Consider the following 12269-nt stretch of genomic DNA (forward strand, 5'->3'; position numbering starts at 1 on the left):
TACTCTCCTGTCTTTTGCAATTACAATTAGCCCTTCCTCTACATTGATTTCAGTAAAAAGTGAACTGGAGTGAAAATTACTGTGTGGCTTGTAAACCTATAGCTAAACACCCTTCTGAGGGGAGAAAAACAAATCCTCTAGGCCGGTAACCTGGAAAAACTGGACTGAGGAAAACTGTAGGGCAGCTACAGTTAGACTTGAATCAGACAACTTCTGTGGGTTTTCTTTCCTTCTTCTCTTAAGAAAGAGGAAAGAGAGAGAGAGAGAATGCTTGTTTAATACTATGTTTTAGCAGCACTTTATTTTTCTTCATATCCCTGTAGGGAGTTTCTATATATCAGCAGAAAAATCTAAGCTACAGAAATATTATAGCCTTTTGGTTATGATTATGCACATTTTCAAAATTAAATTTAATAACGACATATTTTGATTTGAATTCTTAATGTTGATGCATATGAATAAGTTTGTTAAGTACTCAATCAACAAATGACCCCTGCTCTTTTGCCTGTTTTTTCATAAAATTGTATAGTTTATGTTCTACCTGTATTTACTTCAAACCTCTTTATTTGATAATTGGTGATTACTATTTAAATTTAAGTCATTCTCTTATTACATAATGTAAGTAATTTTAAGAGGAAAGTATTACTTCTTGATAGATACTATTTTGATTGTATACAGAATAATATAGGTTAAGAAAGTTTATGAGTGGAATAGAAGCAGAAATACCTTTGCATCAAAAATAGGACAATTTATGATTGTGTACTCTGTCATGTAGCTTAAAAAGTGCAGGTTAAACAAATTACCATAGGGACTTTATTCTTTCTTAATTCTGTCTATCACCTACATGAATGATCAAGTCTGAACCTTTGATGAAAGTTGCATTTTTTTTCTAAATACCTTCTTACTCAGCAGCCTAAAGGGACCCATCACATCAGCAACACCTTATGCGCTGTCGCATCCCAGCTTGAACACAATAAACTCCTGAGCCTTTGAAATCTTTAAAGCCAATCATACATAAGACAGATTCTATACTGTAGGGCTGGCTGGCTACACTTCAGCACAAAACAATATTTCAAGCTTTCTGATATACATGTGTCACCTCTTTGTGACAAATAGCTGGTATTAATTAGGCACTAGACTTGGTGAGATTGCTGTTATTAACTGAGAGAAGATGGGTTGGATTTAATTGTGTGTGACATCAAAGTCAAGTGACTGATATTTCAAGCATCATTTAAAATGTTTGATATTGAAGTCATTGTATTCACATAAAGACTGTCTAAAAATATAAAAGAGACTGATGAGAAAAGGACTGAAATGCATTTGTACATCTGTCTTATGAAGTGTATTTGATGTCATTTTACTGGTATTTTCAATCCACATATTTAATATTTATTTGTCTAACTGCATAAAATTTTCATTTCATAATGGATTTTAAAGTCTTCAAAATTAACACTAGACAACATGGTCTGTTTAGAGTGATAACTGCTCTTTAAAAGACAAGGTATCAATTTGTTTAAAATATCTTTTGAAATTAACAGAAATAAAATAAGAATAATGCACAAAATTATTTCAATAAAGTATAATTTATGTATAAAAGATCATTGAGAATGTTAAATAACTAATAAGTATTTGAAAATTTTAATGATTAAAACTGTGCACAAAGAAAGCAATTTTGCTACATAAAACAAAAGATCAAAACATTATCACCTGAATTATTTAATGATGGCCAGCATTTCCTACGTTTTGCTAATACATGAAAATATACGCAAGAAACACTATAAGTCAAGATGATGAATCCAATTAAAGACAATTTAATAGAAAAGTATAATAATTTGTTTAATTACTTTCAGAGAAAAGATTAAGACATTTATTTATTCGACAGTTGACATAAAATACACAAGACAATTACATGGAAATCTGCTTAATTGGAATATAATATGTTGTAACAAAATATCCCTTGGGCATTGTTTTTAGAATAGAAATATAACTCACATAACCAAAAGTTAATATGTTTTCTAACATATTATCAAATGTTTTAATAAAAAGCCAACAAAAGATATCTAAATATAAAAATGTTGAGAGCTGTGTAAACAGAGTTAAACCATTGAATTTAAATGTTTTTATATTTATCCTTGATCTTTTTAAATCATATTGATATGTTCTTATGAAAATATAGTCAAAAGAATATGCTTAAATTTTTAACCTACACTTCAGTTTTTGTAGTATGTATATGATTTGTCCCCTTTATTCTCAAAATACTCTGCATTACTTATGAACATAAGCATGATAAATCATTCGATTTTTCAACATATTTGACTAAAAATAAAAATATAACTGTAGAAAAAAAGTGATTCTTAAAACAGAAGTGCTAAAATTTGATCTTTGAAATCACTTCTGTTTTCCCAAAACTGTAATAAAGTACTTAAAGGTGATTATGAACCCTTAATTCCATAGACGAATAATAGGACGTGTGCTTTAGTATATCTATCAATGTATATACAGTAAGTTCCAGAAACAAATAGAAACAAATTCATAACCTTTGCTTTCTATGAACCTGATTAAATAATTGTAATTAAAAATCCAACTTACTACACCCATAAAGCAAACAGGCATTAAAAAAATAATTTTAATTAACTACATGTTTTTGAAATTCAAAGTTTTTAAAGATTATTGAGATAAAAATAAGTTATATATTAAAACTACTTATTAGCAAATATTTCTTTGATTTTTCTAAATTTATTGCAGAAAACAATTCTGTATTTTGTCTGATTTATTCTGTTCAACACATTTGGGCTTCAAAAGCTAGTTTTAAAATTATATTAATGTCACTGTAGCAACTTCAAATGGTTTATAAATTTTTTAAAAGTATCTAAATGTAAAGTAGTAATAATATAAAAATTATAAAAATTATGTCTTTTTTACAGTATTGAAGTGTCTGGTTTCTCACTCACTGCAAGCATGCTTTTATTAACAAAATGAATCAGATTTACTATATATATAATCATGCTCTTCATTCACCATAGGCAACACTTTGAAGTATGCAACAATCAGGATAACCTCACTTTATACATCATACTATTTTCATTTTATTTTATCTAATGTTCACAATAACCTTAAGGTAGGTAGGAATGTTTATTTGTCCTTGAACTATGTATAAATTTTTGTTTGTTCCTTCATACTCTGCCCTCTTCCCCACCTGATGTCCTTCTTTATTATATGCATGATTAGCTAAATTATGCAAAAATTTCAAAAAGAAATGGTAGTTTAATGTGGATTAGTCTCAAGTAAACTCATTTTTAGCAGGGCCTTCAGAATTTAACCAGAAAAGTACTTAATGTTGAGGTCACTTGACACCACATTCCAATGTAGCAGATACATTGGGGTTAGAGGACTTCACTGCACCCTTGCAATGTGTTTGTAGATGAGCTCCTGATTCTCTTGTGTGCCGAACAAGCCCAGGTCTACCTCACGTGGTTGGGTGTAGTTTTATTTTATTTTTTTGTACTCTACATCTTTCTAAATGTATGTCACTGATTGTCCTTATCAGTGTGGATTAGAAAATGTAGCTAAGAAAACTATGTTCATATTGATGCACATGTGAATAGAAGCATCCCCATTTTATGGATTTGTATTCCTGCTTATAAAGTGAGACAGGTGGATAGATCTATCCCTCATTCACACCAGATAGGTAGGTAGGGAGGTGCGGAAGTAGTAGGTAGGTGGGCAGGTAGATAGATGGATGGATGGATTTAAATGATATAGAAGTGATAGATGATAGATACATAGATACATAGATACAAAGATAGATAGATAGATAAGTTTCTAAAACAAGGCAAAAACCTTGGGGGCTAGAAATTGACCAAAGAGAATTGCTAGTATGGTCACTCTTGCAGGCAACGGAAGCTGCAGATTCTTGCTTTCAGCCTTCACTTGGGCCAGTCATTCCATATGACTCAGTCCCCTGCTCCCTCATCTGTAAAAGGTGTATAAAGTCTACAGAAATAGGAACTTTCTCTTCTTTACCAGATTGACACATAGCAGATTCTCAATAAATTTTTTTTCACAAAAATTCCTAAAAGGAGATTAATGGTTTTATTTACTTTTAAAGGATGATGTTACTTTTTATCAAAAATCTTTAAAAAGGACTTTTGAAAGAATCCTAGCCGAGTTGCCGGGTAAGGGGAGTTGCTGTAGAAAGTCACCTCCAGAATTGATTTTCAGATAGCATGTGGCTGGTGTGTGGGATATAGCTGTATGGGTCCATATATTTAAATACATGCTAATTGGAAGAAAGCTGCTTTCTGAGCTACCCCACTCTCAGCCACTCAGGCCAGCACAGCCTTTGGAGCCAAGGGAGGGTACCTAGATGGCACTGCCTAGGTGTCTTCCAGCAACCAAAACTGCCCACCAACTCATTTTAGTTCCTCTATTCTAGTCTCCATCCAGGCATTTTCCTTTGCTCAGAGCAGATCACAGCAGGGTATACCATGCCCAACAGTGGTAAAGGCATCCTGACAATAAATGCCCAGTATTCATTTACATTCACTGTCAACCACCACTACTGCTCACACTGCCAACCTGTGCTCCCCCAAAGTCATGCTCACATGGCTGTGTGGTATCTGAGCCTCCAGAATTCACTGTATCAGTTCTTAAATGTTCTTTTTAAATATACTTCATTGATTATGCTATTATAGTTGTCCCATTTTTCTCCTCTTTCCCTCCTCTACCTGGTACTCCTGGTTCCCTCCAGCAGTCACCCCCTTAGTTCATGTCCATGAGTCATGCATATAAGTTCTTTGGTTTCTCCATTTCCTACACTGTTCTTAACATCCCCCTTCTTATTCTGTACCTACCAATTTGTACATTTTAGTCCCTGCAACTTTTCCCCCATTCTCCCCCTTTCCCCTCCCAGCTGATAACCCTTCAAATGATCTACATATCTATGATTCTGTCCCTGTTATGCTTGTTTTAGTTTCAGTTGTTGATAGTTGTGAATTTATTGCAATTTTAATGTTTAGTTTTGATATTCTTTTTCTTGAATAAGTCTCTTTAACATTTCATATAACAATGGCTCAGCAATAATGAACTGCTTTAGCTTTAACTTGTCTGGGAAGCACTTTATCTGCCCTTCCATTCTAAATGACAATTTTGCTGGATAGAAAATCTGGTTGTAGGTCCTTCCATTTCATCACTTTGAATACTTCTTGCCAGTTCCTTCTTGGCTGCAAAGTTTCTTTAGAGAAATCCACTGACAGTTCTTACAGGAACTCCTTCATAGGTAACTCTCTGCTTTTTTCTTGATGCTTTTAAGATTCTCTTTTTATCTTTAAACTTTGGCATTTTAATTATGATGTGTCTTGGTGTGGTCCTCTTTGGTTCCATCTTGTTTGAGACTCTCTGTGCTTCCTGGACTTGTATGTTTATTTCCTTTGCCAAATTAGAGAAGTTTTCTTTCATTATTTTATCAAATACGTTTTCGATTTCTTGCTCTTTCTCTTCTCCTTCTGGCAGCCCTATGATTCATATGTTGGTACATTTGAAGCTGTCCCAAAAGGTCCTTACTCTATCTTCATTTTTAAAATTCATTTTTCTTCTTGCTGTTCTGAGTGAATGTTTTTTTCTTCCTATGTTCCAAATCATTGATTTGATTCTCAGCTTCATCCATTCTATTGTTGATTCCCTGTAAATTTTTCTTTATTTCACATAGTTTAACCATCATTTCTGCTTGGGTCTTTTTTATGCCATTGATTTACCCAGTAAGTTCACTGAACATCCTAATAACCAGTGTTTTAAACTCTGAATCTGACAGTTCTTTTCTGAAGTTTTGTTCTGTTCTTTCATTTGGGCCATATTTTTTGTGTGTCCTCATTTTGGCAACCTCCTTGTGTTTGTTTCTGTATATTAGGTAGATCTGCTTTGACTCCTTGTCTTAGTAGTGTGGCCTAATGTAAAAAAGTGCACCTGTACGTTGGATGGGGTGGAGCCTTAGGTAATCACCAAGGTAGGGCAATTCATGTGAACCAGGTAGATGGAGTCTCAGGTATGGCATCATGTTCTGTGACTCTGCGTGGGGAAGGGCTCAGAAAAGGCACAATGGCCACTGCCTGGTCTCTGGAGTTTTGTCCAGGAAGAAGCTGTCCCCCAGCAGTTTCTCTGATGCCAGACACTTCCATTCCTCCCTGTATGCCACTGGTGCCCTTCCACCTGCTGCCCCAGTGCTGGAGCCCAGAGGGAGTGAGTTTGCGTAAACCCTAAGTCGCTGTGGGCCCTTCAAGAGGAGATGCCTGATAATCCTGCAGTTTCTTCTGCTACCCAATCCCCAGTTTTCACAGCCAGAAGTTATGGAAACTTATCTTTCTGGTACTGGAACTCTGGGCTGGGTGGTCTGTTGTGGGGCTGGTCTCCCTTGCTCCCAGGGTATCCCTCCTAATTTTTATCCACCACAATGAGGGTGCAGGACCACCTGTCCTGTGTCTCCACATCTCAGCCTCTCCTACCCATCTGGATGAATGTGACTTCTTTAATTCCTTGGTTGTTGGACTTCCACACAGCTCAAACTTCTGATGATTCTGGGTGCTACTTTTTTTGTAATATGGTTGTAATTTTTACTGTGGTTGTGCAAGGAGGCAAGCAATATTTACCTACACCTCCATCTTGACCAGAAGTTCAGTTCTTAAATATTCTAAATAGCAGTTTTGTGTAGCACTATGTATGCAAAGACATTCATCTGTCAAAGACAGAGCTAAATCATAGAACATTAGAACTTGGACTGAAGATATCACTTTATTTTAACTAGTAATGTCCCAAATTAGAAAACTCAAGTTTAGAGAAGTTAAATAATTTGTCTTAAGTTTACATAGGAAGTAGTAAAAGGGTTAGTACAGAAGAATAGTTGTATGCATATTCAAAACATTTTCTATTGATTTGAGTCTAATTTTAAAAAAACTAAAATTACTTTTGAGAACAATTAATAAATCACAAATAGAAATAGAAACTCCAACAAACACCATGACCACCATGTCATTTCAAATTCCCATGGCAGGTTTTAGATGGATAAAAATCAAGACAAAACATGAGTGTTGTATAACAACTGCCTCACATTTATTCAAAATATATATTTACTGGTACTAGAAATTATGAAGAATATAAAAATGTCAAGGAAAGGCATTCAAAATGTTAAATAAATTGGTTAACAGTTAATTAGTACATTAAATAGTATAATTTTTTCTGACTTTTTCTTTTGGTTTTATTTATATACAATGAATAAGGCAGAACATAATATCATAATTTTTCCCCAAGGCCTGTTCTTCCTGTGTACCCACTCCTGGTCCTAGGTCAGAGCACTACCATCCAGACATATTCAGTTTTAGGGTGAATAGAGATGGACAATATATTAAATGTTACTGGTCCCTCAAGAATGAGTTGGCTTAACTGCATCCCTGTCACAGCTGCAGTTTTAGAGAAAGTCATAATATGCATACAGAATTTTAGGTTCTAAACAGGGAGGAAGGACATGTGAACATCCAGTGAGCTCTCACCTCTTATCACAAACAGAATTGATCTCTTAAAGGCTTGCTTTCTCTTAAGGTCTACTAAAACAAACAGAGGCCTAATTGTAACTGACTTAAACTTTAACTAATATTATTAAAGCATTTGTGTGAAAACAAGTGCAACATTGTTAATAAGTTGTATTTTAAAACAATATATTCTGAGCAAAAACATTTGAGTCAACATATTCAGTGTGACTCATCCATACCACGTTAATCCCAATAATATTCTTTAGGTAATTTCCCTTTAATCTATGCCTTGAAAGTTTTCCCCTTCCAATATAAAGATGACAGAAATGGTCATTATAATGAAAATTATTTACTCAATGGTGGAATGGTTCTGAGAACCAATAGGTCAAAGACCTTTTATTAATATGTTTGGTACCTTGGACTGACTAAAACTTTAATGCAGATAATCATAATTTAAATCTTAACCGTGCATTAAAGTTACCTTTTAATATAGTGCAATTTCACTTCTCTTTGGGACATCATGAAAGAAGTAGCTTTATTGCTATTACTATTTAAAGCCACTCATTCAACAATATTTATTGGGCAACATTACAGCAGTAACAGTGAACTAGACAGTTACGCATCCTGTTTCATGGAATTTATGGTATAGTTGTAGAGAGAGAATAGTAAAATCATACACATAAATATATAAGTATAGATTATGATAAAAGTCATAAAAAATGAAATAAACAAACTAAACTAAAAAAATTACAGGGCAGTTGGGGAAACTAAGTCTTTAATAAAACCACCTTTGAGAAGGTGATATGATATTTAGGCTGTGTTCTGTGTGAGAATAAGAAACTCACTATAGGAATATCTTGATGAAGAAATTTTCAAGAAAAGGAAACAGCAAAGACAAAGGCCTTAGAGGAGGGTAGCTGGAGAATAGTGACTGGGGCAAATGATAGAATAAAATGACATGGATGTCAACAGATGGAAGATGAAGGAGAGCTGTGTGTGGCACTGCAAATAGTATGAATTCAATGCTAAGTGCAGTGGGGAACCACACCTGGAGAAGGAGCCCCCTCTTTAGTTAGTTTCTTTGTCCCCTCCAGTGCTAACTCAGATTAAATTCTCATCAGCAATAACTCCTTCCAGGCTTTTGTTGTTGTTGTTGCTGTTGTTGTTGCCCCTGCCACATTATAATTGGTAGGTAATCATCAGAGGGCTCTGGCTGCTCTAAAGGAAGTTTAGAGGAAGGTCCACAGTCACAGAGGAAATGATGTGTCAGGCGATGCAGCAGCAGATAGCATCTCAGTAACTAAGCAGCGGCTTCCTGGATACTTTCAATTGCAGCTGTTTTCCTCATTTTCTTTCTTTCCTATTTCCAATATGAACTCAATTAATTTCTATTTTATTTTTTACTTTAATTATAATATTTTTACTCCTTATGAAACTATATTCTGAAATTATGTTATATATTACCAAATCTTGTTTTGAAATCCTTAGAAACATCAATATATGAACAGTTTCATCAATACCTCCTCCAAGGAAAGCCTGAGTTAACAAAACACAATTAGAGAGGTTAAGAAAATGTGACATCTCTTCCATTACATAATAAAGAGAAGGAATACAAGGTCCATTCAGAAGGTATGAAGCCATGTAATATGAAAAATAGAGATATTTGTTGAAGACGATATAATATACAAGAAACACTGTAGATAGGACAATGATGCCTCAGTCCCCTTCAAAGTAGGTACCTTGGACCCCACACAGTTCTCCCACTCACCATCAGCTGCCCTGTTATATTTTCCTAAATCTCATCAACAGTCTGAAACCTAATCCTTTTAAAAGGTGATTTTAATTTTTGGAATAGCCAGAAGTCACAGGGCACCAAATCTGGGCTGTAGAAGGGCGGAATCACCTGGGTGATTTGATGTTTCACCAAACACTCTGAGATGTGATGCCTGAGTGGGCACATTGTTGTCATGAAGCTTCCAATCACCAATTGCCCATAACTGCCACCTTATGAGTCATCTGAATAGTTTCCATGGAAAGATGTTCAAGCTTAATGCAAAACTTGATGCAAATTCATTGCTCTACTCCGTCATTTTGAATGCAATGGCCGCACATTACACACGCTCACTCAGTGATGTCTACTTCCCCTACTGACTAGTACTATGAAGTTGTCATTGCTCATGCATGGGTATTCCAGTCCATTCTCTTTGGCTGCCAGATTACATCGATGTTGCACAACATGTTATAATTATATTAGCAATGGCTGGACTTTTTCTGGACAGACTTCATATTCTTAAAGAAGTAAAATGTATGGGTATTTTTTTGAAAATATAATTTCTCCATTTGTGTTTTTCTTACTGTCAAGAACTCTATTACTAGGGATGTGCTCAGTATGAAATATTTTTATTTCTAAATATAGGTAGGTGTTTGTTAAGGTGCTTTTTATCTCTGAAAGAACACTCCCTTTGAACTACTTCCTTAAAAAAAAAAGCTTTATTGAGATAGTTTGTCATACAATATTTAAAGTGTACTGTTCTTTATGTTTCGACATAACTGTACATCTGTGAAACTGTCACTACAACCCAGACAATAAACATATACTTTGTCCCCTAAGTGTTTACTTTGCCCCATTGTAATTCCTCTCTCTGGTGATTCCCAACCACTGGTCAGCTTTCCCTCATTATAGATTTGTCTGTATATTCTAGAATTATATATAAATGGAATCAAAGATATACTCTTTTTTGGCTTATTTCACAGCATAAATAATTTTGAGATTCATACATGTTATTGCTAGTATCCATAACTCATTTTTTAAATTTACTTTTTTGCTATTCTATTGCAGTTATCCCAATTTTCCCCCCTTAGCCCTCCTCTGCCAGTGCACAATCACTCCCACAGTCAATCTCCACACCATTCTCCATGTCCATGGGTCATTCATGTATATTCTTTGACTAGTCCTTTCTCATTCTTTCCACCATTATCCCCCTCCTCCTTCCCCTCTAGCACTGTCAGTCTGTTTCATGTTTCCATGCCTCTGGTTCTATTTTGTTTGTTAGTTCTCTTGTTCCTTAGATTCCTATTATAGGTGAGATCATATGACATTTGTCTTTCACTGACTGACTTATTTCACTTAGCATAGTATTCTCCAGTTCCATCCAGCTGTCGAAAAAGGAGGAGGAGTTCTTTCTTTCTGCTGTGTAGTATTCCATTGTGTAAATGTATCCTTGTCCAACATGTCATTGGCAAATATGTTCTCCCATATAGTTTGTCCCCTTTCCATTTTGATGATGGATTCTCTGGTTTGCAGAAGCTACTTAATTTGATGAAGTCCTATTTGTTTATTTTTTCCTTTATTTCTTTTGCCCTAGGAGATATATCAGCAAAAATATTGCTGTGTGGGATATTTGAAATATTGACTTTGTATGCTACTACTTTGCCAAATTAGGTAGAGTAGTTTTTTGTTGGATTCTATAGGGTTTTCTATGTACACTATCATGTTATCTTCAAATAATGACAATTTTAATTCATCCTTTCCAATTTGGATGCCTTTTATTTCTTCTCCTTGTCTGGTCACTGTGGCTGGATCTTTAGTACTAATGTTGCATAAGAATGGTGAAATTGGACACCCTTGTCTTGTTCTAATCTTAAAATAAAGACTTTTAGTATTTGTTCATTGAGTAAGATGTTGGTAGTAGGTTTCTTATATATGGCCTTTATTTTGTTAAGGTATGCTTCCTCTATTCCCACTTTACTGAATGTTTTTATCATAAATGGGTGTATCTATTGATATGATCATATGATTTTTTGCTCTTCATTTTACTTATGTGGTGTATTGCATTTACTGATTTGTGAATATTGTACCATCCTTGCATGTCTTGAATAAATCCCACTTAATCACAGTGTAATGATCTTTTTAGTTTATTGCTGGATCTGGATTGCCAATATTTTGTTGAGGATTTTAGTATCTAAGTTCATCAGAGATATTGGCTGGTAGTTTTCTTTGTTGTGTCTTTATCTGGTTTTGGAATTAGGATAATACAGACCACATAAAAAAAGTTTGGAAGTCTTCCCTCTTCTTAAATTTTTGGAATAGTTGGAGAAAGATAGAAGTTAGATCTTTGAATGTTTGGTAAAATTCACCTGTGAAGCCATCTACTCCAAGGCTTTTGTTTGTTGGGAGTTTTTTGATTACTGCTCCAATTTTACTAGTTGTTATCAATCTATTCAGGCTTTCTGAAACAGTTTTTTTGATTCAATTTTGGAGATTTCATGTTTCTAAAAATTTATCCATTTGGCTCAGGTTGCTCAATTTCTTGCATATAGTTGTTCATAGTAATTTCTTACAATCCTTTGTATTCCTTTGGTATTGGTTGTTACTTCTCCTCTTTCTTTTCTTATTTTATTTATTTGGGTCCTCTCTTTTTTTCTTGGTGTGTCAGGATAAAAGGCTTGTCAATTTTGTCTTTTCAAAGAAACTGCTCCTGTATTCATTGATACTTTGTCTTTTTAGTTTCTATGCCATTTAATTCTCTCATTTTGATTATTTTCTTCCTTCTACTCACTCTGGGCTTTGTTTATGTTCCTCTAGTTCCTTTAGTTGTGGGGTTAGGTTGTTTATTTGAGATTTTTAAAATCTTTTATAGGTAGGCCTGTATTACTATGAATTTCCCTCTCAAGGCTGCCTTTACTCTCTGCTTCTGGGTCCAGACACCCAGGGCCACAGTCCATAAGCCTCACAGGATACAGAACATGTTT

This window comes from Furipterus horrens, unplaced genomic scaffold, assembly GCF_987537825.1.
Source record: "Furipterus horrens unplaced genomic scaffold, mFurHor1.1.pri manual_scaffold_1, whole genome shotgun sequence".
NCBI lineage: Eukaryota > Metazoa > Chordata > Mammalia > Chiroptera > Furipteridae > Furipterus > Furipterus horrens.